The 26,793-nt window shown below is 43.4% G+C and overlaps 1 long non-coding RNA gene across 1 annotated transcript; it reads right to left on the reverse strand.

The window, feature by feature from the left end:
* Positions 1 to 7,277: 7,277 nt before the first annotated feature.
* LOC128795788 (uncharacterized) lies at positions 7,278 to 24,163 on the reverse strand. The gene is made up of 4 exons (XR_008433635.1): positions 23,636 to 24,163; positions 19,403 to 19,505; positions 8,289 to 8,406; positions 7,278 to 7,530 (listed from the first exon to the last, which is right to left on the reverse strand). It is a non-coding gene; the product is annotated as an uncharacterized LOC128795788 (long non-coding RNA).
* Positions 24,164 to 26,793: the final 2,630 nt, after the last annotated feature.

Consider the following 26,793-nt stretch of genomic DNA (forward strand, 5'->3'; position numbering starts at 1 on the left):
GATAGCATGATGCCACAGCCCACATCAGTGAAAAGCTCTTGTGATAATTAATTTTTTTGTTTTCCATGTTCAGAGAAGCTGTGCTCTTTTCTCCCTCTCTCTCCAATTTATTGCCAATATGAAATGCTTTAAAAATGCCATTAAGGAATGTGTTACCCAGTGGGATGTATGCTATATTTCATTTTATATGCCCTTTCCAACAGCAGTGTAGCTCTGAATCTACGTTATAATTCTGATGATTGAGAAAGTACAAGCATTTTCTTTTTGGTAAGTGTAAGTTTGAGTCTACTGACAACAGGCTTCTACTATAATGTGCAGAGCCCATGTTTCCATAAAGGCACAGCAATTTTGATCCAATTGGCCCGATTTTCCAAGGTACTTGAATATCTGAGGATCTTAAGCTGGTGGTTTTCAACTTCTCAGCAAATGAGACCAGACACTGGTGATTCAAAAGCTAGATCCAAAGAAGGAATCACCCAAATTTGTGAAGTGCAATGGCTTTATCTTTTTCCATACCCCCCTCTTTGCCTTTCCCATCCTGAGACGAACTCAGACTTTATTTCTTCACTTCTACTCTACCTTTCAAAAGCACTTCTGGAACGTTTGTTTCACCATCCTCGAAGGGGCCTGGGATCGGGGAGCGCATCAGCAGCAAGGGGTGACTCAGCAGTGAGAAGTGGTTTTCAGCCAAACCAGCCTCCCACGGCGGCTCTGAGAGGGAGTAACCAGCCCGTGTGTGCAAACACGTCGGCAGCCGCTCCTCACACAGTTTCTGCCTGCTCTGTCAGTCTCTCGTGTGTGCCCACGTAGCACCATCCTCAGCAGCCAGGCACCCGGAGTGCATCTCCCCCTGCAATCCTTTCCCAGCCTGCAGCAGAGGATCCCTCGCCTGCCTCTTTCCCATCTCACAGCTTGCCTGGCACCTGCGTCTCTCTGCGGACCTCAGTTCTAGTAGGGGACAGTAGCACTTCGGGAAGCCCCTGAGAGAAGATGGGAATGTAGCTTTTATACATTTTATACTCAAAGATGATGTGATGAAGTGAGGTTGCCCTCTGTACTGGTTTGTTACCCCCAAGCCCAGCCTCAGGTTGGTTTGGCTGTGTGTTGTGGGACAAGACCACAGAGGGACTGGGAACAGACTGGCTGTACAGGAGCAGGATGCTCAGAGACATCCCCACCTCTGCTGTGGACTCACTGCATGAGGCTATAGGGGCAAGTATCTTTTCTGTTCTCTGTATTTAAAGGCTAAAAAAGCAACTCTGACCTTCCAAGATTAAAATAATTCAAGAGCCTGGTATGTGTCTTATTAACTGATCATTGCCTGAAAGGAAGAAACTGGGAAATAAATGCTTTCACTTATTTCATCCCACTGCTGTCTAATTCCCACAACCTCTGCCTCCCTGGGCCCCTGTGTATCTCTTAGCACAAGCAACAAATTTGGTTGTTCTACTGAGAGACAGAATTCTGGTGCAATGCATAGGGAACCCTATAATGTAGCTGATAGTTAAGTGCAAATTTCATTTTTGAAAGACAGAGAAGGTGGATGGTGAACCAAAGGCTGGAACAGAGGGGCTCCTGCTGACATCACTAAAACTACTTTGGTGTTTTCAATAGGAGTCACACTGGGTATGGAGTCTGAGACATTTTGTAGAACTCAGCCCTCCACTGTTGTGACCAATACTGGAGGAGGATGGTTTTGAAGTCCCTTTCAGGCAGTTTTAGACCAGAGAAATGTATGCATCCAAGATGCTAGAGATTATTAGAGTCATTTTTGCTAGCACAGTTCATTAAAAAACGTCCTTGGTGACACAGTTACTTTGTTCTGTGAGTTATAACATGAGAATAAACATTTCCCTGCATGGGGAAAGGCTGATTACTCTCTACTAAATTCACAATGAGTAGCACCAAAATTGTGACCCTGAGGAGCTACAAAGCTCCTGTCAAATAAGGGTAAAATGTTCCAAGTCCTAAAGCCTGTCTTCCACTCCTGGGAGAAGCACCAGTAGTGTGCTGTATGCTTCAGGATTCTGCTATGTGCCTTCCAGGTGCTGGCTTGCTCCAGCTGATCTCCAGCAGATGATGTCCTGAGTTTAGTATCTGGAGTCTGTGGAGTTGGCAAGGCAAGCAGAGCACTCAGAAATTGTTGGCTAGGGAAGAGATCCTTTAGCAGACCCTCTTCCTCTGATTTCCATCACAACCACTCACTTCTCACATGCTGGTCCTGCTTGTACTGGCCCATTGCCGCAAAGACAGTGTCTGGTGATGAAACATTTTTTAGCTGTGAGAAACAGAATCCCTTGCCACTTGCATCAAGAAATTCCTACAGCATAAGTCCATGTGCTGTGTTTTTCCTCTGTTTACATAACCTATAACTATTTTTAGCTAGGCAAGGACTTTTCATTGTTATCTCTGCTTATTTTAAAAAAAACTTTAACATGTAGTATCAATTAGTCCCAATTATTTTGTGTTGCTTTTGTTCCCTATTCCCTTCATTCCTTGCCCCCTCTCCTCAATGAATCCTAGCCCTTGATCTCCTTCCCAACAGGCATAGGCTGGTTTCAGCATGTCTGCTCCACTCTGATTTAGCCTAGCCCCTTACCCAACACAAAACCAAGAAATCCTTCTCACAATACTCAGTCACTATTGCTGGTGGCTTATTTCCAGCTCTTAAACTTACAAACCTATTTATAGATGGAAACGCTTGAAAAGAAATCATTAAGGGAATACATTTGTGAATGTAGAACAAAGATCTGATTCTGGGATTTTCTTTATGCAATTACTTAGTGTAAATAACAGTGTTTGACACCTGCTTTTTTATCCCATTGAAATCTCAAAGCAGTTTACATCTATGAATCCATTGAGCCTGAGTGCTGTAGAGAGAGGAACCGTTCATGAGGATCTAACCACATGTTCTGATCTATTGATCTTATTTTTCTTTTAAATTCACTGACTTGCTCTTACTCTGTCTGTGACCCCACTCACGCTCCTCCTCACTTCAGGGGCTGAAGCATGGGTGAATTAGACCTTCACAGATTCGAATTACATCAAAAATACAGCACTACAGCCCTAAATGTTGACATTCAGTGGGAACCCTGAGCTCCTTGCTTTATTCTAAGCCATTAAGCATCATCATTCATCTATAAAATACAGCACAGTTACACACTGATGCAGAGATTATTTTTTCCCTATTTTTTCATTTCCCTTCACTATTAATGTAATGTGAATATCATTCACATAGTGAGTGTGGGGCTAAGGAGCTCCATCCTATTGTGCTCTGCTGCGACAGCCTTAATACACTTTTTGTGCAAATTATGTTTTGCTTTTTTCCTTTGGTTCTGATGAAAAACTGCAAACTTGCAGTTAGTGTTTGAAAACCAGTGCTAAGTTGAAAAGTTCATGCATTACTCATGGGACTGAACTTCAAAACCAGAATTTCTCTTCTGGATCATATTTCTACACAGAGAAATCAGGACTCAAGTTAACAAGGACAAACCCCAAACAGGACTCAGACTAAGAACATGTGAGCCTACCATGACTTTTTAATCCTCTAATTCATATTTTTCCATTTCCCTGTCCCCTTTCAGACCTAAGTGTCACTTGGCTGCAGTTCATAAAAGCTCAGCTCTGTTGTGAGCCTGTTCACAATTTCTTTCCATGGAGGCCAGCGTTACAAAGACAACCATGTTGATTTAACCAAGCAAAACCATCCACCTGCACCTGATATGGTCTAACAATTGGTGAAAGTACAGCAAGGCCAGCTATTTCAAGCACTAGATGAGTTCTTTCATAACTGTTTTTAACAAGGTATTTTGTTTCAACTTCAATCCCATGTTCCCAAAAAGTGTCTTTTGGTGGAAGGGTTGATTTGCTTGAGAAAATTTATTTTTGCTGCAAATCATCCTTTTGCTTGAATCTTTACTGTGAACCTTGACAAATGTTTCAAAGTCCATTCAATTTTCCCTGGGCAATCATCAACATGCAGATCAGAGGCCTCATTCGGAAGATTTCTGGCCATGCTTGGGCAGAGCTGTGAGTTCAGAACTGCTCTATTACACAGATTATTACATAGATCCCTTGTACCTAGAGGTGTGCCTAAAAGATACAACTCAGCAATATTTCTGCTGGAAAATAAGGCAAAAATTAGTCTCTTTATGAAGGATATTTTAATCTAAGTCAAAGTATTAGACCTCATCTATGACAATTCAAGTGTACTGCTGTTTTTAGGTACCCTCTGGGTGAGGGATGTAACAGTGATAAAGGGGGAACACAGGGAGTGAGGTAAAGGGTGGGGAGAGGACCTAGAACCACAGTTCTTTACTGCATCAGGAGGTGTGACTTGGGGTGAGATCAGAAATGCCTGTGTAGACATCAAGCACTAAACCTCGTCAGATTCCACAGAGGTTTTCTCCTACTCGTGTGCAAAGCTAGCTTCACCTGGTTGGTCTTCTCACAGCTCATGTAAGAGATGGATTAAAAACCCTCTTATCTGTTACTCCTTCAGTCTGTGCAAGGCACAGTCACTTTGAAACCATGATGCACTTGGCAAAAAGACTTACTGAGATTCTTTAATATTCTCCCTTGTTATGTTCACTGGGCTGTGTTTACATGTTTTTGCCCACAGCTTGTGCACCATAACTTTTTATACACCTGAAATATGCCTACACTTAGACTGAGCATTCAGAGCTTTTTGGTATCCTTCAGTGTCTCATCCTCCATCCTTGGCCCAGATACATCTCCTTTACACCTTAACAGATATTCGCTGGAGCAGAAACCTGTTGGCACCTGTGGAGGTGCCAGCTGCTCTTTAGGCCGTAAAAAAATTATGGCCCAGAACGGGGCCAAGGAGCTGATGAACAGCACTGGTGGGTGCCAAATCACTGATGGCTGTGGCGCCTGTTGGCCTCTTCTGGCTACACCTGTGCTGAGGAGCTGGCACCAGTGCTCACCCTTGGGTCCTGGGGCCAGCTGGCATCATCTGGCCATCTCCCTACTTTTAGCTTTGCTTCCCAAACAACTTTGCAGACCTCCTACTATTACTATTAGTCCCTGGTCGAGGCTAACTCCTGAACCTCTGCTGAGGAGACTTCTGGTTACCCTGGGCTATGGTCATAGCCAAGACCGCTCTGGAGTTTCACACTGTTGATGTTCCAGTATTTGACCTTCTCCCCGGTACTCTCTATGCCAAATGGGTGCTGATTTGCTTTGTGGTGTAGCAATATCTTATTTCCAGACATTCCAGGATTTTTATTTCACTGTTTGGTTGGTGCTAATTTCTGTGAATCCCCTCATTGAATCCCAGTTTTCAGTGCATGTGTCCCTTGGCATATCTGCAACAACACTATGTGTGTATCTTCGCTACAATTAAAAAGTGGCAGCAGTATTGTAGAGATAAAACAGAAATCTCTCGTTTAAAGTAATCATAAACCATAGTTCACTAATTTCCCTTATTTATTTACAGCAAGATAAACCAATCCCTGCTGAATCACTGCTGAATCCCAGGGTGCACATCCATCTGGTATTTCTGCAAGATAGCCACATCCTGTGCCCCAGGCCTTCTGAAGTTTTAAGAGCCTGGAGGATCAGACCCTAAAGGTCAAGAGGAAAATCTGAACAGGGTGTGGAAACAGCTCTTCCAAGAGACAAGCCACCCCAGCAGCCCCTGGAGCACATTGTTCTCAAATTGAATAGGTGATGGGACCTCATGAGGTGATGGCCTCATGAGATCCCACCTGGTATACTGCATCCAGCTCTGGGTCTCTCAGCACAAGAAGGATATGGACCTGTTGCAATGACTTCAGATGAGGGTCATGAAGATGATCAGTGGGCTTGAGCTCCTCTTGTATCTCAGGCTGAGAGAGCTGGGGTTGTACAGCCTGGAGAAGTGAAGGCCCCAGGGAGACCTTACAGCATCTTCCAGTATGTAAAGGGGCTGCAAGAGGGCTGGAGAGGGACGTTTTAACAAAGGCATAGGACAAGAGGGAATGGCTTTAAACTGCAAGAGGGTAGATCCAGATTAGGTGTTAGTAAGAAATTCTTTACTGTGAGAGTGGTGAGGCACTGGTCCAGGCTGCCCAGAGAAGCTGTTGATATTCCCCATCTGTGGCAGTGCTCAAGGCCAGGTTGGATGGGACTCAGAGCAACCTGGTCTAGCAGAAGGTGTCTCTGCCCGTATTTGGAGGAGTTGGAACTAGATGATCTTTGAGGTCCTTTCCAACCCATGTTTATGTCCCTTAAATTCTTCTCCCTCTGTAAAAATACATGCAATTGTATGGAGGAGGAGGATTATGAATGAATTCATAATTAAGGAGCAACCTTAATTCATACAAGCCAGAGTCGTAGCTCCAAAAATAGGCAGAAAACAAATCCCAAGGGAAAAGAAGGAGCCCCATAGGGCAGAAGAATGCTAATTCAATGGTCCAAAGGTCTTGGTTGTATGTGTATTCATATATTACAACTCAAAGGTGAGTAAAACAACTCCGATGACAGTGATATACTGGAGAAGGCTGAAAAAAAATAAAAACACTATAAAACAGAAAGAATGAATGGAAAAGAGCAAGGAAGGCCAGCTGTGCACCCTGTTGTCTGCAAAGAGCTGCTACAAAGGGAAGTCCAACTAATGTTTGCTGACTCTAGTGCGGTAGGCATGCAGGTACTCCATGTGAAGATGAGAAGTAGCACACATAGCTGCAGACACAGGAGCACCCCTGCACCAACTGTGGGTGGCTCTCCAGCATCCACAGAGGACAGACACACTCAAGGGCAAATCAGGTCTCTTTAGGGACAATCCTAGTAAGTGCTGGAGCGGATGCTTATCACATTCAGGATGTGGTGGTTCAATCTGCCTGTATTAGAACTGGGGAAAAATTAAGGTAAGGTAATGGTAAGGCAATCACCTTCTTAATAACAGAGGGCTCACCCCTCACTTCCCCACTTAGTAAAATAATATAAAATAATGTTTCTATTTTCTACCATGCTTGGATCCTGGGATCTTTTTAATATTTTAAAAGAACCTTTTTATTTTCCACCATGCTTGGATCCTGGGCTCTTATTTCTGCTGTCACATCCAGTTTGCTGAGAGAGGTAGGTTCTGTATCTTAGTCTGAGGTATGATTTTCTGTTTGTTCTTTTGAATGACTTTGCCCAAAGGGGTGATAATAAAAAAATGTGAGAGCTGGTGTCAAAATAATTTTTCTGAGCCTGGAACAAACATTTTTTTTCATTATTCTTGATATTCTCTTTTATTTGTATTTTTTCCCTTCTCCACTTACATCCAGTATTAAAGCAAAGTAAAACACACAGCGCAGATAATTCTCCTTTGCTAGCATTGGCCCATTCTCATGTGAATATGTGGGAGTTCTGAACATCACATCTGGTCTTTATATGCCTGTGATTTATGAAGACACATGATTTTCCATTCACAAGTGCACAAGAGCATGGTCATATGACTCCTGCTATTGGGACCTCTACTGTTATTTAGCCAGAGCCAAAAGCTACAGAAGCATCCCAGAAGCAATCTCATGCAGCACCAAACTGAAAAAAAAAAAAAAAAGAAAGAAAGAAAAAGAAAAAAATGCTTAATATTGTCACAAAGATCAACCAGAATAGATCTTATTGTGTCCTCCCATTCTGCTGGCCAAGTGGGATGATGCTTCCAAGAGGAGGGGGGCTAACCCAGTGCTTCATGTTTGTTATTCATTTGGTTGGAAAGCTGGAATCTGGAAATGCTTTAGGAACAGACCCTCCCTCCATGCTATTTAGAAGGGTGTCAGGGATGTCTGGTGTTTTCTTGGTACATGGAGCTGGAGAACTGAGAGGAAGAGGCCCATGCAGGCCTTGACTGCCTCTATAGCATGGTCCATAAGGAGGTGCCAGTGTTAGTGCTCCCACTCCATCTGCGTGGCTCCCAGATGCCCTTAGCACAGAGAGAGCAGGAGCCAAATGGCAGCTAAGCCAGGCTGGAAAGGATCGAGAACAGATGATCCTGTTCCAGAGCTAATCCTCAAATAAGGCTGCTTTAGGAAGAGAGTTCATCTCATGCTGATACCATATTGGCACACAGTCACTGGCACAGCTGGCAGGGCCCTTCTCCCTGTCTCAGTCCTCTTCACCTCTTTCTAAATTGCTTCCTCCCTACCCCAGATTTTCTGGTTTACAGCCTGCTGTAAGGGACCTGGTCTGCTTCTAAACACATTCACAAATATTTCATAGAGTCAACAAAAGCAGGAGGTTGATTTTTGAACGAGTGCCACCCTTTTGACATTTGTATTTGGGAAATAGCATCTCCAAACCTGTATGTCAGGGGTGACATCTCAGGATCACCAGAGGTTTGGGTGGCACCATGGCTTCGATCCTGGGCATGGCCACTTCTCCCAAAGGCAGTGCAGGGTAAACCTTCATGCTCTCAGTCTAAATAAAACATAAGCTGACATGTTTTCAGTCTTTAGTATAGACATTTTAGCAACCCTTTAAACAATGTATTAGGTAATGTAGTGACATGGAGGGCACAGTGGTGCAGCTCCCACATCAAAGACAATGAAAAAGGTGGAAAAATGACAGATGCTCCATGTAGAGTTATTTCCATTCACCTATGACTTTAATATTCACAGGTGAAAAATGGTTCAAGTGAAAATTATTGTTCACTCTGGATTTCTTGGCAAACCATAGTGCCACAAAGCTTGTAGAAATGAATTGGATGCTACAGTCAGTAGGTGTTAGTGAGCTATTGATGTCACTGCAGAAACAGGATTTGCCTCGTGGCTGAAACAAGGGACTGGGAATCGCCTGGTATTTGTTAGTTTCCACCACTGATTTGAAATGGTGGCTTAGGGCAAGGCTTTTCTTTTCTTGCTGTTCTCCTGCCTGCACCAAACAGTATTTCCTGCCTTGGAGAAATGCTGGTGCTGGAAAATTAGCAAGGTGTACCCCAGAGCCTGACATGATGTGGCCACTGCTGAAAATTCCAGGGACTGTTCTCTGCGAAGACATGGATTAAGTAAAAGTGCTATTTTTGTTTCCTGGTGCTTGTTGCTGTCTGTCAGCACTAAGAACACAGCAGTGAACACATCATCACTGTCCTCTGCCATAATGGAGGAGCTGGGGCCATAGGCTGAGCATGGGAAGTTTACAAAGGTAGGTGCATGGTTGGTTTTTACATGGAGACACACAGTGTGAACAGTTCAGAGAATTGCTTTAAGCAGACACACTTTGCAAACAATGTTTTGTTTCAAAACAAACAGGGAGTGATTGAAAAGCACACAGGTCTTGGCAGTGCCACAATGAGAAAATTATAAAGGCAGTCACACGTGACGTGTTGACTGGGTTCACATACCAGGACACCTTTGGAGCTCAAATTTGCAAAAGAACAGAAGAGAGCATATCCTACAGTTTTTCAGTGGGGTTTGAGTGACCAGCACCTTTCAGCATTTAAAATAACAAACAATTCATACTTGAATTTAATATAAAAATGGGCAACCATGCTCTTTCCTCAATTCAGACCCACGATTCCTGGCTTGGACTGCAGCATTGAGAAGATGCTGTCACTGACAGTCAAAGGTTGATGTTGGTAGATGCAGAGTGGCCAGTCTGGCTCCCAGGTGGTGGGGCTGGCAGGAGTGGCCAGGGATGGATTACACCAGAGCAAGGGACCAGGAGTGCTCCAGGGGAGAATAAATCAGCCACTGTAATTATCCACAGGCAATCAAGCAAGGACAGAGACTGTTTCCCCATTGCACAGCACACCATTTTTACAGTGTTTTTGTTGGTTAGATTCTTTCTCAATATACAGAATTTCCTTCTTTTTTTTTTTTTTTTTTTTTTCCCAGTCCTGTAGTTCAGCAGACAATTCCTCCCAGCAGGTATTTCAGAGTAATAGAAAGTGCTGCGAGGTCTCTTCAGGACACAAGGATGACTAACCCTGCAGCAAGTATCTCCAGCATAGATCAAGCAATGAGATGCAACCGAAGGACCTAGGAGCAGGTTCTAACCTCCTTTACACCAGCTGGATTCTCAAGTAACTCCAGGAGCATCAAAGGCTTTATGTATCTTGTTTTAATATAAATAATCCAAAATCTGAGCTGACCTCCTGCTGTCAGCAGCAGCAATGACTTCATATGGGCAAGGGTGGATCCTACCCCAGCTGGTTTTGGAATGATCTCTGTTTTTTATACCACTCTGGCAAGTGAGGTCTAACCTGGGGTAACCTGACCCACTTTGAGTTGTGCTTTACCATAACATCTGTTTCTTGAGCATGAGGTATGAGGTTCTCCTTGGTGGGCTGCCATCCCACCTTTCTCTCAATATAGTGAGTCAGAAATAAGACCTTCTCTGTCCCTTGGTGGCACACAGGTGGAGGGACTAGTAACTGAGATCATCAGATAGAATGGCTTGAATTCTGCCCTTCATTGCCTCTTCACCAAAATAGAGACTTGGATAAAGGAGGAAGAGGAGGAGAGCAAGTGGGGGGAAGATTTAAGGAATAGATTTAAGTAATTTCAATATGTAAGTTAGAGTTTTCTGTTATATGTATTTTGGATTGGAGATATCCTACTTGGATCCCTCACTACTGCAGTCTGGACACGTGGGGTGCTATCTTGGCACTTTAGAGAGGGACACTGTGATATTCTTGCATTATTTTTTTAGAACAAACATGACCTTTTCTCTTTTCCTCCAGCACTGCCTGCAGGAAGACTTTGGCCATCCTTGGGTTTTATATTGCCTGCAAAATGAGTCTTATTTTCCACCCCAAGCCTTACATGGCAGGATGTGATTGTCAGACACTGCTCTACTTGCTCCATGCACATGCTCTGACAGCACTGACATGTTTATTATGATTAATAAACATTATTATTCATAGCACAGTGGCAGCTAGAGATTCTAATGATACATTAGGGCCCTGTTACTCTAAGCCCAGTAGAAACTCATAGGAAGAACAAGTAATTTAAATAGACAAAGAATGTTATTACTGTTTTACAGGTGAGACCCAGAGAGATTTGAAAATTCATCCTCTGCCTCACAGGAAGCTGTGGAGGATCAAAAGCTGAGGTCACATTCTAATTTTACTGAGATGAAAATGCAGGAGGAAAGCCACTTGTATAAAACCAAGTGCATCACAAGATACACATTCATTCCCTCAGCCCCATAGAGCTAAAGAACTTCTGGGGTTTGTTTTTGTGTTTCCCTTCCCTTGTGATTAATTTTTCTTTTCTTCTTGACTTGCAGCTTGTGAGTCATTGTTGTAGAGACGAAATTTTCATTCAAAACAAATAGAGCTCAGTTTTAATCAGGAAATCAAACACTGTTCCTTCTTTTTTTTTCATTACCTCCCTTTTTTATATTAAACAGTATGAGATCAGGCCCTACAAAAAGAAACTCAAGTTCCACTTGGATTAACATTTGATTGCATTTTACTGCACCAAATACTAGTTCACTTCCACAGAGGGTGATGTGGAGCATTTTAACATCCCTTTACTGCTGGATTTCCTCATTCTGCTGGCAGTGGGGATGTTCTTGTCCTGTCCAGGACATTTGGCATGATCACATAGAAATAACTCAGTTCTCTCTAGTTCACTTGGAGCATGAAATGATGTCTCCATGATCTCTGCCACAAAAACTTAGCTGAGATTCGAACCCATCTTGAAATCTTAGCCCTGTCCTCTTGTTCCTGAGAATTTGCTGACCACTGTGTCCTGCCTGGGCAGCAGCTTGAGAGACACCTGTATATGCTGGTCTATATCTGAGTATGACTGTGCCATCCTAGTTTTCCCCATTCCCCCACTGTTTCAATTTATATTTTCAGCCCACTCATTGCAGGTGGTTTGTTTTCTACCAGAAATCCTTTTGGTGTTGTAATTTGGGTGAGGAAGGGGGTGGTGAAGGGTTATTTCCACATTGGCATTTGCTTTCCTCTTTTTCGTGCTTCCATGCTTCATTTCATGTCATGCTCAGCCAAAAGGATATGGTTATGACTTGCCAGTCTACACCATGCTGTGGGTCCTGTCCCAAATACCACTAAGCTCCAGCCTCTTTAAAACCTGTGGGCCAGATGGGGACATCCAGGCATTCAGCACATAACCTGGGACTGTTCCTGGTGGGATTTCCATGGCTGGAGAGAAGTCATCCCTTCTTCCTCTTTAGGAAGGGGCAGCAGCTTTAGGATGCCAAATGCAAGTACAGGCAATGGCTTGAGATATAACATTGTGTGGTTATTAATGCTCCAACACTACAAGCTGCACAGTACCAACTCCCTGAAGAGAGATGACCCTTCAGCACAGAGAGGTGGCTTTCTGGCACTGCTGCTCCAGCCCACTTATGACTTGGTGTGGATACCTTTTAGAGGTTATAGATACATCCATGCAAAGATATTGCAAATTTGGCCAAGGATATGGACTTGGGGGTCATTTTGTCTCCTGGTGTGCTGCAATCCAGTGCAGCAAAGTGCATTCCTCTTTACGATGTTAATTTTTAAAGGGAGATAAATTAAGCAGATTTTCCTTGAGGAAACAGAGCAGATAGCAAGATCTCAAGGCATGCTGCATTTTGAGTAAAAAGAAGGCATAATGAATGGCTGGATTTGAAGGCAAAGACCAGATATGATTTAGTCTGTTCTCTCCTTTTTATATAAGGACTACAGATGACTGCCTTTCCACTGTGTTTCAAAGGACTGTCTCAAATGGTGTGTTTCAACTCCAGGCATCTGCTTTTTCCCAAACACTGAACCACCATGGTGCTTCATATCACTTCTTGTAGCTGTGAAGTTCAGGGGCACTAAGCATCTGACCAAAAAAAACCTTCTGAGTTGATATTCAAGTAGGGAGGCACTGGAAACTATGTGATGCCTTGAAGATAAGGGACTTCTTGTTTTCTTTGGAGAAATGAGACTGTATAACTCTCGCTGATCAGTTCTGAGCATATCAAACATCCAGAGATATAACCACAGATGCCTGTGGCGTCTGTCTTGGTCTTGGCAGCAGGAGGGCACAGTGGCTGTGAGGAAGCACATTCGTTAAGACTGTTAGAAGTCTTCAAGCCTGCTCATCTGTCCCCTGTGGACCTGCTTGACAGAGAGCTTGACATTGTTCCTGCAACTTCCATCTCTCTTGGGCAAGATAGACTCATCTCCTCCTGAGAGCAAGAGACATGGCTCTTGGTGACCCATTCACTGGGTACACACAAGGAAGGGAATTCTTGTGCCATTTCCCCTCTGGCATCCTCATGAATACATGTTGTGATAGACTGTAAGGAAAAATCGAGTTTGCAAACCCCATGCTTTTGATTTACCTTGACAACAGTTGCATTGCAGTTCCCCTATCTTTGTGGGTTTGCTTTCTCTGTGCTTTGGCATTTTAAACAAACAGCTGATGTCAAAACAAAGTTGGGCTTCCCCGAACTTTCCACTTTTGATGGCAGACTTGTCAGACCTCTCAAACCACAAAGACGTATGGGTGGTGAGGGAGTTCTCTGAAAGCCAGACAGCGGGGAGCGGTGCTGACTGTTCATTGCGTGTCACTCTGAGTCACCACTGAACCCATCACAGGGATGGGAAAACACAGTGCTTCTCAAGGTACCATGTTCTGAATGAAACAGAAAAAACACCTTGGATTGTGGATACCAAGACTTCTGTGGAGAAAACATTGCTATTTGAAATGAAAAATAATAAAGAGCAAGCTCAACAGGATCAAGGAGTCCTCTGGGGAGTAAGGCTGAAACATTACATGGTGCCAGAACCCTTAAAAGACTAAATGAGGAGTTCACCAATTAGCAGTGTATGTGAGCAGCTCTCTGACCTAAGTTCACTTTACTCAACACACATTATCTGATGGCTTGGAAGTGAGAGGGAAGTTGTTCCCAGGAGGCAGACGGTCACTGTGATCTAATGTCTGCATTTGCAAAGCCAAGACTTGTTACTCATCCTTTAAATAGCTATTTTAAATAGTATTATTTTTAAAAGTAGCCACAAGACAGACTTGTAAAGCAATTCCTTGTACAAAACCACAGGTTCAAAGACCAGTACTCAAGTAGCTTTTTCATATTGTAAATATGTTCTGTGCATTTCAGATTCTCCCTGCAGTAAATAATGGATTAAGTAATGAAAATCCCATTATAATGAGAATGACATGAGGCTTAAATGAGACCAGAGCTAGAAAAACTAAGCCAATTTTCTGTTTTCCTCAGAAATCAGGCTGAGGTTTATCATTAACATATCATGTCTGGCTTTAATTAGGTAATTAATGAGAGCAACAAGGTAATAATAAGGTGTTTGGCAGTGGTATTCTAGCTGATTTATAGACACATCACAAAAAATCTGAGCATTGTCTAGAAAAATTTACAACTGAAGAGTGAAGACTATAATGGAAAGTCCAACGCTGCCAATTTTGGGAGCACCCTAACAATAAGGTGGACTCTTCCTTACCCTTTCCTGTTGGAGCTGAACCCTGCACAAAGAAAGACCAAGACAGACAATAGGCCGGCTACAATTAGGGATGTGGATGTACAGAACATTTCCTTCTCTCATTGACATTTAGGAAATCTGTGAAGATGCTCAAGTGGAAAGGGAAGCAGAGGCACTGAAATCTCTCAGGCTGAGGGTGAAGCCCAGGTCTTGCAATTTCTGGGCAAGTGCTTGAATTAACTGGGTTTTTCACAAAAACACAGATTTACCTGCTTCAGGCATATTCAGGAAGAAAAAAATTTAAAGAAGAGCTACTTGGTAATCTCCAGCCAAGGGAGGATTATGGTGATCTATGGGAGTGCTCAGCCCTTGCCACATCCTAACTGTGCCATGGGGACACCAAGGTGTGTAGCAACTTTCCATTCTCTTCCACTCTTTGGATTTCATGGGAAGAAGACGTGGGTGTGTGTGTTGGAAGTCATGGCCTACCCCAGCCAGTTCCTGGCTTCTCTGTATGGAGGTCTAGGGGGTGAACTGTGCATCATCAGAGTTCTGCAGCCACACAGGGGCATGGCCCAAGCTGACACCTGATCTGAGCTTTCAGAGAAATACCTAAGTCAAAGATGGCATTTTCAGGATTGACTTCTTCACATTTTAATCTCTCTTAGCAATGTCCTGCTCAGAACCATCAATGTGTGGCCCCATTCTGGCCTGCCAGGCCCCTCATTGTGGCAGTGCTGTAGGTGCCTTAGCCCATGTCATCCTCAGGGCCTTCTGCCTGCCATTCCACAGCCTGCCTTTCACCTGCAGCTTTGTACCCTTTCTCCTAAGATGCCACAGGAATGTTTCCCAGCACTTCTGGAGTGGTTATTTCCTCTGATGTCAGTTGTTCTCACTATTGTTGCTCCCATGCTGCTACTCTTGTGGAAACCTTATACTTTTCTTTATGTGTGTTCCCAAGGGGAGCAAGTACCACTGGGGTGAGACTCATGGCCACCCTTTCTCTTCCTCTTGGGGGTATCTTGCAATGAGATACCCAAAAATAATCAGATTAACAACTAGGAGGCCTGCAGTACCCACCCTGGTCAAACTGTTCTTCCAATGGCATGGTGAGCAGGAATAAAGTACAAATTCCCCCAAACAGCTCCTGATTAAAACTGTTTGGTAATTATGGGGCATTATGATGGGGGGACCCTCCTACACAGAGAGAACACCCAGCTATGGGGACCCATTATTTGTCTTGCCAGCTGGCTGCTCAGAGAATTTTCCTTTCTCCTTATCTGTCTCTCTACTTCAACACTCGTGCCTTGCTGTTACTGATAGGGTGATAACAGCAAGGGCTGCTTGATAAGATGACTGCAAGCATGGTGCCCTAACTCAGGATGCGGTTATGCCTGTATCTTAGAAAATTCATACATCCAAACCCTTGTCTTCATAGTACATCGTTCTTTCAACCAGCTGATACAGAAATGTACTGTGCTCTTTCCTGGAAAGGACTCATGAGATGTTCAGGTCAACTTCAGATCAGATCTTTAAAAGAATTCTTGTTCCCTATTTATTATAAGAAAGGCCATCAGCATCACCAATTCTACAGTTATGGCTCATGTTAAGGTTTCATAATGTTACAGAAATGTGGACCTACTTCTTTGGTAGAAAGAAGTATGTCAGCTCATGACTGATGAATTTTTCAAATCACCTTTATCTTTAGATCCACCTAGTCATTAAGACTCAGAAAGGGACTATACAAATATGTTTATATGCAAAAGATGGTGCTCTGTGTGGAGCAACTGATTATATTAGCAGCTTCAATACTGACTGAAAAGTTCCTTAGTCCTCCCAAAACTCAGGAGTCACTCCAGCTAAGAAAGATATGATTTCTTTGTATCTTTTCCAAATGCTGTTGGAGATTCATTTCAGTCAGAGTCCTAACTAGCACAAATACAGACAAAGCACAGGGAACACACAGAGATTGTGAAGGCTCAAACTGAGAAAGCCCAACCTCCCAGCATCCTGAACAGCAGCTGTGAGAGGGTTATTACTGTGATGATACATGAGATAGAAGGAAAGATGACTAACAAGCCTTTCACTTAAGTTGTGGCTGAGTCTCTCAAAACTAGGAACACTCAACTGCCTCTAGGCAAAAATCTCCATCAGTCCCAAGGAGTAGACTGTGCACTGAATGAGTAAACTGAAGCCAGGACACAGCAATTGCTCCAATCACTTGCCACTGGTGATTTCCACCCCTGGTGCTTTGAGCTCTAGTACGCAGCTTGCAATGCCCTGGCTCCAGATCACTGTTGGCTCGACAATGTCTAACATAACTCACCCATTACACATTGTCTAGGGTTCAGCTCTCATGGCTATAAACAGCAAAGTAAGAAGAGATAAGAGATTACCCAGATTACTGGCAGCAGTAGAAGCTGTAGAACAACCTTGGCAAAGCTGCTTTTGCTATCTAGAAGAAAGCTGAGTAGAGAGGAAAACAAGGCTCTGCCACTATTGGGGCACAGTCCTTGGCATCCTGCTAGGAGAGCGTGACACAGGCTGCCATCACCCTGTCAGCCCAGCAAGGCTCTGTACAGCCTTAGGACATCTCCCCAAGAGGAATATTTGCCAACAGCACGGCCCTGCTAAAGGCTCAAACATGGAAGGGAGTTTTTAAGGAGCCCCACATGGTATCAGGGACTATTTCTCCATCATATGCTTACCCTGAGCAGGCAGCAGAAAGGGTTTATGCTAACGTGCTCCATAGCCCCTATTTGCAGCAGGCTAAGCCTCATTAGAAAGGGATTGGAGCCATGGATGGGAGCCATGGATGGAAGCCATGGATGCTCAGTGCAGTGTTGGGTGCCCAAGTTAGCTGAACTGCAGGAACAGCTCATGGCCGTGCTCTCACTCCTTTACAAGAATCAAGGAGAGCACGTTCATCTGACCCTCTTCCACTGAGGCTTAACATAATGTGTTTCATCTCCTGGCTGCTGTAGGCCAAGTGTATGAATCAGTCAGTTCTTGCAGCAGAGCTGACAAGTAGGAACTCAGCCATGTGTCTCAGCCTTCCGGGCTAACTATTGTCACAGTGTCCTTCCTCCTGTATTTATCTCAGCTTGTTTATGGCCCTGCGTGGTTGGGTCACAACAGATTTACTTCATGCCTTCCCCTGGCAAGGGACAGGTTCCCATTCCATTTTTGCCATGCAATTTTCCCTTTTCTGGGCTGCTGTGGCTTAGGCTCTTTTCCCTCTATGCAGGGGGGTGGGTTGCTGAGCTTCAGAAGTATTTTTTATGATTTTACTTAAACCCACCATTTCTGACCCTCTCTATTCATATTCAGACATGTTCCTCTATTGCTCTCCATGTAAGTAATAAAGCTCTCTTCATAAGAAAGCAAACAAACAAACAAAAAGCTTAGCACCAAAAGCTGTTTAAAACAGATAAAGTTTAAAGCCTTATATAAAAAGTGGGGCTGATTTTTGCAGTCCTTATTGTACTCAACAGAGCATTTTGTCATTATAACTTTGCACTACAGAAAAAGAACCTTGCAATAAAAGGCTGCCAGAAATTGACCTTTTGTTGCAAATTCTGCCATTCAAGCATAAAGCAGCAAGAAAGGCTACATAAGCTGTGTTAAAAGTAGGTCACTGTACATCCGCTGTTACCACGGCTGGGCCTGGCTGTGTGTTGCTAACAGGGTTTCCTGGTTTGAGCAGCAATACACACACAGGAGAGATGTGAACTCACACCACTTCATACAGTGCAGAAAGGCCAGAGTGGTGTCAGGAGGGATTGAAAGCCTTGTTCCTAGGTAGGGCAGGTCTCCTGCAGACCATCTATACAGCAGCTTTCTGAGAAGCAGGGCATCCTGATAGCAGGGATGGTGTTTCTGCAAAGAGCCTGGTGCCTGGCACTGCCACCCCTTGGGTAGGTTCTAGGCCTCTAGCCCCGGGTATTCCCTTTCGTCAGCAAAGATCTTGCTCTGTTATGCTCTGACAACTACAGGGAAACAGGAGTGAAGAAATGACTGTTCTGGGGGTCTCATCTCTTCCAGTCTCATTGGTTTAGTCTCCACAGTCACATAAAGTCACCCAGACCACTGTAATATTAGGTCTCTCTCAGCTAGAGGGCAGAGAGAAAGAGAGCCTCCACAAGTGTCTGAACTGTCATTGACTCTTCACTGTTGGTCCTTTGAAACATTCAGATGGTCTCATCCCTGCAGCTCCAGGACAGTCCAAGTTAAAACAACAGCAGTGGCTTAACTCAGCCTGTCCCCTTCTAGGGCTACATACTATGGATGATCCCTGGGTTTTTTTAGCATTGTCAACATTACTGAAGACAAAGCTGATTCCAAGAGTCAATAGTATCTTTCTCCATTAGCTCCACTGGGATGGCTACAGATATTACCTCAGAAAGCCACCACAGTCCAGAAAAATGTTTAAGTGCACAAAGCTCCAAAATGCCCTTCTGAATTTGAGTGAACAAAGCTCAGGGTCATACGCTTCCTTGACTCAGACCCTAACTAGCATACTACACATAATAGGAACTCCTCAAGAGGACAATTATAACATCCATGTTTCCCCTGACTGACCAAGCTTATCTGGCTCAGCTGCACTAACTGGTTCAAAACAAGACTGGATTCAAGATCCAAGCTCCTCCTGGAGATTGACTCTGTCAGGTGATGGAGAGTAAGAGCACTTCCCCAGAACTGTTCTGCCTTGTCCTCGGCTTAAGGATTTCCTGTTAAATCGTTTAGTCAGCATCAGGGAAAAGCCTTCATTTACTATCCTTGACATACAGTGACATGATAGACCGAAGGGGAAAAATTGTTTTCCTTTCTATCTCCATTATAGACTTACACAATGTAATAATATGCAGCCTTTGATCTTGCTTTGTGTTCTGCATCATCTTTGCAGCTGATTGGAAAATAAAATATAGAATGGTTGATTTAAAGATGTTCAAAGTAACAGACTAACTAGACTTTATGATTTGTGCTGAATTATTTACTGCACAATAAATAACTTACCTGTTTTAGTAGACAATCTGCCCACCCATGGGCTGCTATTGAAAAGGGCCTAAACACTGTCAGAGGAGAGAAGTGATGGAAGCAAGATGCTGGTGCTGGTCACCTGAGGAAAGAACAAATTATGGAAGTTGTTTGGGTGTTTTTAATTATAGCATTAGATAGATATTAAGCAGGAAGGTCCTTCCCAATATTTCTGTGGCAGTTGTGGGTGGTCCCAAATTGATGTATGGTGCCCTAACCTGAATAAACACAGGGTAGGCAGACTGGGCAGCCCAGGACTCCACAGAGCTAGAACACCATGACTTGGTGATGGACATTGTAAGGCAACCAAAACCTGGACCAACATGCTTAGTTGACACACAAGGTGTTGCATTTAACCCAAACCTAAATACAGACTGATTAAAACGGTGCTCTGCATATGAGCGCCAAACTCGTTAACTCCCCCTGAAACAAACCTCACAGAATTTCTGTTATCTTTGTAAGCCTGGTTTTCTGAAGAGTTTTTGTAGTCATGCTGTGTGTTCACACATGTGTAAATGTACAGATGTGCCCATCCCATGGAATCACAAAATAGTTCAGCATTTTTGGGAACCATCTGGTCTGATCCCTGGTCAAAGCAGGGGCAATTAAAACAGCTTGCTCAAGGCTGCCTCCAGTCAGGCTTTTAATATCTCCAAGAATGGAGTTTCCATAAGCTCTTTGGGCAACTGAGTCTAGTGTTTGACCATTGTACAGTAAAAATTTATTTCTTTGGTTTACACAGAATTTCTTGTATTTCTCTATGTACATTGCCTCTCTGGTGGTGTCACTGGGCGCCACCATGGGAAGCGTCTGGCTCATCTTCCTTACTCCCCTCTCCTCTCCAGTCAGATATTCAAAAACATTGATAAAGTCCCCTGCAGCCTTTTCTTCCCCAGGCTGCATAATCACAACTCAACCTCTGCTTATATGGCCCTGAACCATCTTTGTGACCTTTTTCTTGGACTCCTTCCAGCAGGTCCATGTCTGTCTTGCACTGGGCAGCCCAGAGCTGAGCACAGCACTCCAGGGGTGTGTCACCAGGGCTGAACAGAGGGACAGTCACCTGCCCTGACCTGCTGGTAACACTCAGCCTGATGCAGCCCGGAAGGCTGCTGGCCACCTTTGCCACGAGGACACTTTGGCTCTTGCACCACTCCTTCCGGTTCTTTATCATCTGCAAACATGCTGAGGGTGCATCTGGCCCCATTTTCCAGGTGACTAATGAAGAGAATTAACAGTACTGGCCCAGTATCGACCCCTGGGGTACTTCAGTGGTAACTGGCCTCCAGCTGGACTTTGAGCTGCAAAGTCCACCCTCTGAGCCCAGCAGTTCAGCCAGTTTTCAGTCCACCTCACTGTCCATTTATCTAGTCTGTACTTCAACATTTTGTCTTGAGGGTGTTACAGGAGACAATGTCAAGAGCCTTGCAAAACAAACAGCATCCACTGCTCTCCTTTCATCCACTGAGCCAGTCATCACATTGTGAAGAGCTGTTGGGTTAGTGAAGTATGATTTGACTTTTGTAAATTTCTGCAATTGGGATTATTTCCTCCATTTCTGAGGGATCATGGTGAGGCTAATCAGCCCGTAGTTCTTCAAATTCTCCTTGCCTGTGTTGAAGACAGAACTAACATTTACAATCTACCAGACCTCAGGAACTTCCTCAAGTTAACACAATCTTTCAAAGATAACTGAGAGTGGCCTTGCAATCACACTGACCAGGTCCCTCAGTACTAATGGGTGCATCCCATCAGATTCCAGGGACTTGTATATATCTAGACTGGCTTAAATTAATCCTTATCCATTAAGAGCAAGTCTTCCTTGCTTCAAACTTTCCTACTGGTTTCAGGCATCTGGGATTCCTGTAGGCAAATATTAAATCAAAAAAGCAAGGGAAAGAAGGCACTGAGTTTGACCTTTTCCGTGTCCTTTGTCACCAATTTCCCTGCCTCATTCTCATCGCATCATCACTGCAACCAAGGCTACCCCTGACTTTTCTACTGCTGACCAGTTTTTCCACATTGTTAAGTATCAGGCAGAGCAGATTCTTTTCGCTGCCTTCTCTGTCACCTGTGTCTGGAAGAGAGTTATCATCAGCCTTGGTTGCTTGTGCCCTGCTGTGTTGCTCTCCCAGCAGCTTGAACCAGGGTGGTTCAAGAACCAGACCTGTAAACATGACACTTCTCCCAGTTGCCTGCTGCTTCTTCCCAATCAGATGATCTGCAGCTGACACCCACCACAGCTGCTCACACTGGTCTGCCCTTTAATCCCCACCCATAAGCTCCCAGCTTGCTCATCACCCCTCCCTAGGCAAAGCTACAGGCACTACCACTTTCTCATGAAGCTCTCTTCTGAATCTTCTAGTTGATTTCACAGAAATATCTATCTCAAGCATGCAAAGTTCCTACTCCATTTTTCATGGAAAAATGGCTCCATGAGGGGAGCAGAGTGAATGGACAGACACATGACAGGACAATGGGATGCTTCTTAGACAATGGAAATACATTTATAGGACTTAATAAAGGGGAAATCAGACTACATTATTTCTACTGTGTATGAGCAATTCTGTATTTTTATAGAGGCATTGCAAGGCTTTGGACCTTCTAAAATAGGAAAAAAACCGTTAATGTTATTCTGAGAAAAATGGAACAGCTACATCACAGGACATCCTATGTGAGATCTCCTTACACAGCAGGAGTCCAGATCACAAAGTCATTATCCAGTCCTATCATTGCCTGTACTTTCCTCAAGAATTTTAACTTAGCTACAGCCTCTTAAAAATAATGTATGAACTTAAGGATTTTGTACTACCAGGGAAAATATTAAATATCTTTCCTTGGGTCATTCACATTGGGGCTCACATTTCTAAATATCTCACAAGCACTGGAAGCTCCCACTAATGTCAGTTGTTTTATAGTTTTGGCACCACACAAGCTATTGCTGCTTATTTGTTCTTTACTGAAGGCCAGTGACAGGCTTACACAAAGCTCATGGAGAAGAATGAAATGAAAATCCCTAAAACTCCAAATGCAGACACAGGTCTCACTTGCTTTTTCAGAGCCTTTTGTTTCTCAGATTTACACAGAAGGGAGAGGGAATGAAGCCAGTCACTCAATGAACAAACTGCCCTTCAAATCCTAAAGAATTAATCTGATGGCTCTTGTTGACACTATGTTTATTAGTTTCCTGGTGTAAAAAAATGTATGTTCTGTGGAAAAACAAAAAATTTGATTTAAATCAGAGTTCCCACAGCTTGTTTGTGATACAAAGTTCTTGGAATTGTTTTAAAGCTTTATCACTATTTGCCTGCTTTCTAAATAAGCAGGAATGAGGAACAAAAACATCAGTTGTTACCTCAGGCAGGTATATCCTTCAACAGGGCTACTCTAGTGCCAAAGTACAACCTTAATTCAGCATCCTGCTGAATGGAGCTTGGTGCTGCTCCCAGCAAAGCAAGAGCAGGGAATTCATCATTCACCCCAGGGAATGATGGCACAGCTGGCCTCATGCTATGGAATTAGAAGCTTCTCTTTTGAAAGGGTTCTTTGTTTCCATAAATAATAGGTAAAATTCTTAAAAGTGCAAATCTTCTTCTCAGAAGTGATAGGAAGCCCTTGAGCTCGAGTCTCCAAGGCAGCTGCAGCCGAGTTACCTGATCACAGGAATCCGTAGGATTCAACGTGCCCAAATACTTCTGGGACTCTGCGCCAAGAGCTTGAGTTTCACAAACAAGAAATTGAACAAAGACTCCAAAGTGCTGGGTTTTTGGAGTCCTTAGCTGTCCTAATATGGCCTTGTGAAACACCCCAGCAGGACCAAAGAACAATTAAAAACTTTTTTTTTTTTGTCTGGCTTTTGCTGCTTTTGAAAAGTTTACCCTGACCACAAAGCTACTTGCCCACCTGTCAAAAGCCCAACCATTCTTGAGAAAGATTCGCTGTCAGTTCCACCCTGCAGATGATCTGGACATCACTGTGGTGGCTGGATGCCCCCCTCAGGCCAGAAGGGCAGGGCGTGAAGGGAGGTTGCACTGGGACAGTCCTGCATAAAACCGTGTGGGCTCACCCCTCTCTGTTACTGTGTGACCAGCACTAAATATCATTGCAGGCAGAAATAAGAGTATGTCAGATGGACGATGAAAAACAGCCTTCTAGGTTATGTAAATCTGTCTTGTAGATGAAAGGTGGTGTCCCAAAAGAGTTTTATATTACCTGCAAGGGAATCACTCCAGTGTCAAGGTCAGGAGATTTTGGTCGTCACAGGCTGTCCTCCTTAGGTGATTTTCTGCAGCTCTCAATTGTTTGTAATGAATTATTGCCACCACAGTCACAGGATGTCTGAAGCACAGATGTCCTTTCTCTTCTTACTGCTGACATTCAGGATATCAGTTTGTGTTTCTATAAAGCTGTTTTTCTCTCACATACAAACAAACATTTCAGGTAATAACCTTGTCTGCAGTAGAATATTCCATTTTGTCCTTCAAAGAGTTCTTTTGATATGAAATCCCAGAAACATCCCAAAAGGCATTGACTATAAAACCAGAAGTTCTTGAATTGGTTATAAATACAAATGGCAGGCAATATTAAAAAAGATAAATTAGGAAAACCCCCTGGAGCTGTTATTTCATTCACTTGCACCTGCCCATGCTGCTTCCAGATGACGAGACTCTAGAATTAAATATAGAAGTGATATAAAAAAATGTCATCACATTGGACCATTTTTAGTAGATGCAAAGCTGACCTGGCCTTTGTGGTTTCTTTTGCTAAATCAGGGGTGTTATTTTTATTGCTGCTATGTCCATGTCCAGCAGAAACTTATGGCATCTGCATTCCATCCCTCCACAGTGACAAGCTGGAGACTGTTCTGTGGGAATGCCTTATGTTAGCATTACTGCAAATGACATGATGTGCTAGTGCAGATGTCAGGTGAGAATTTCACAGCTATGATAAAAATCACTACAAAGCCTGGCCAGCATACCAGGAAACCTCTGCAGACTTATGCAATCCTGTTTGTTCCAGTTACATCAATCAAAGTTGCCCTGGCTCAGGAAAAATAAAGCAACTGCAAACAATTATTTTCAAATAACAAAACTCCCAAAATGTAATTGCAGAAACTCTGAACTCTGCTTTATTCCCATGTAAAAAAAACATTCCATGCATATCAGGGATTTGTTAGAATTCCCCTTCCTCTGTCTTGCCTTCTTGTAAAACTTATTTTTAATAACTGTCAGCTTCCTGAACCACAAAGCTCTCTCTTCTGTTTTGCAGTTTTTCACTGGGGCAAAATAAAATGCTAAGGCAAAAAGAGAATGCAGGTATGTTTATCCTGGGTCACGGCAAAAGGAATTTGGACTCCTGCATTAGCAAGAGGCTAATGGGTTGTTTCCAGCCTTTGCCTGCTGCAGTGGGAGGTCTCCTAGTGGGACTAGCTAAGGGACACCAGCCAAAACTACACCTCCTACTCCCACGTGCTGCCCACTGTGATGGTTGACCTTGGAGGGAATGTGATCATCGTCTTCTTACTGTAGGAAGTCCCAAACTTTTAGAGAGCAGAGGAGCTGGAGGCTTCTTACTGTAGGAAGTCCCAAACTTTTAGAGAGCAGAGGAGCTGGAGGCACAATCAGCACGGCAGTTTCCCCCTGTGAAAGCTTCCCACTTCCCTCGCAACCTGAAACCTTATCATCGCAATCAGGGAGTGAGCGCCAGGGATAGGCTTCAGTGCTTTTCATCCCGCCGGTGCCTCCTAGCTGGAAGCTTGGAAATAACATAATCCAGTGCAGCTCCCTCTTACTGCAGTGCTTTTCTGATGTGGCCAGAAACCTGCCCTGTGCCCAAACTAAAATACCCTTACAGAGGAATAGGACAGCCCTGAGCAGAGGTGACTGGCCAAGTTTTACAAAGCACCAAGCTCATTGCATAGGTAGACAGATTTTGGGGAGAGATTTTCCAGTTAGTTAAATCCCACTGATTTCCATGGCAATGCTGTGTTAGTCACCTTTCAAAAGTCCTACTAAGCACCACTGCCTCATACCCTGGCTCTTAGTTACTGAAGGACAGTGTCTATAAAACCATGTTTCCTGTCAATGGGAGAAGAGTGTTGAGGCAATTAATTTGCTGAGACAGTACAGGGAGAAATAAAGCTTAAGAAACTGAAGCAAAAACAATTACACTTTGAACCTACCATATAAAATTCTCTATAAAACATATGAAAATACTGTTAATATAGTTCAAATTATTAGTGCCTTTTTTCCTGCTATACTTTAAAGACCTTACTATAAAATTCTTGTACCATTTCATTTAATATCCAACAGAAATATTTCCCAGATGCAGCTCTCTCTTTCTTCAGCAGACACAGCATGTCAGCGCAGTAACAGGAATTCCTGCTGCAGGATGATGAGAAGATACATCACTGGTACATACCTAGTGTTATATTGACTTGGAGTATTGATTACAGCTCCACGTCCCATCATGCCAGGACCTGCATGAAGAGTAGAAAGAACTGCAACTTACTTGCTAAGGATATTCTTGCTCATAGATTTGTTTATCAGGAAGGTGCACAAAAAGTTTTCTGCATATATTGCAGAATACTACAAAACCAAAAGCCAGCATCCTGCCCAAGCCAACACCAGAAAACATCGTTCTCTGCATATACATGGGGATAGTTAAAATACTCTTTGAGGAAGTGGAAACAATGGTCTCACCATAACCTCTGAGGTTGCCATTAGGCTAAAGGGGAGAATCTTCCTCCTCTCTCTAGATTTCACTGCTACCCAGGTCCATGAGACATAGATTTGAATGTATTTGGCTTCCTATCAATACCTCTGGGAATTGAACAAGAGCACTGACCTAGGCTCCCAGGCAACTTAATGCTTCTATTTTGAACCATCCATTGATTTTAAGGTTTGCTTAAACTTCTTAGGTCACATGATCAGGCTTAATCAAGAGTAAAATCAAGTCTCTCAAGTCATGACTAGGTGAAATTTAAATCTCATGTATCTCTATATATTCAGTAGGAGCAGCTCAAATGTTAACTGCTAAATGTTTGTAATCAATCTTTCACAAACATCAAGGAGAGAATTGGCAGAAAATACACAAACCAAAATGTAAAAAAAACCCCAGCAAAATAACCCCAAGCCCCCAGAAAACAAACGATAAATCAACTGCATAAAAATGTAGTCTACTCATGAACAACTTACAAGAAGTGAAGTTGCTCTGCAAAATCTTTAGTAGGAGTCATAGCTTGAATTATGCCAAACATGCCCTCAAATGCTTAATTTTTTATCCCAGCTACAGCAAAGCCCTCCCTGGTCCTTTAATGCAAAGAGACATGGCACTGCTGTGTATGTAGAAGTGACCTGTGCCATCAAGAA

This window comes from Vidua chalybeata, chromosome 1 (assembly GCF_026979565.1).
Source record: "Vidua chalybeata isolate OUT-0048 chromosome 1, bVidCha1 merged haplotype, whole genome shotgun sequence".
NCBI classification, from domain to species: domain Eukaryota; kingdom Metazoa; phylum Chordata; class Aves; order Passeriformes; family Viduidae; genus Vidua; species Vidua chalybeata.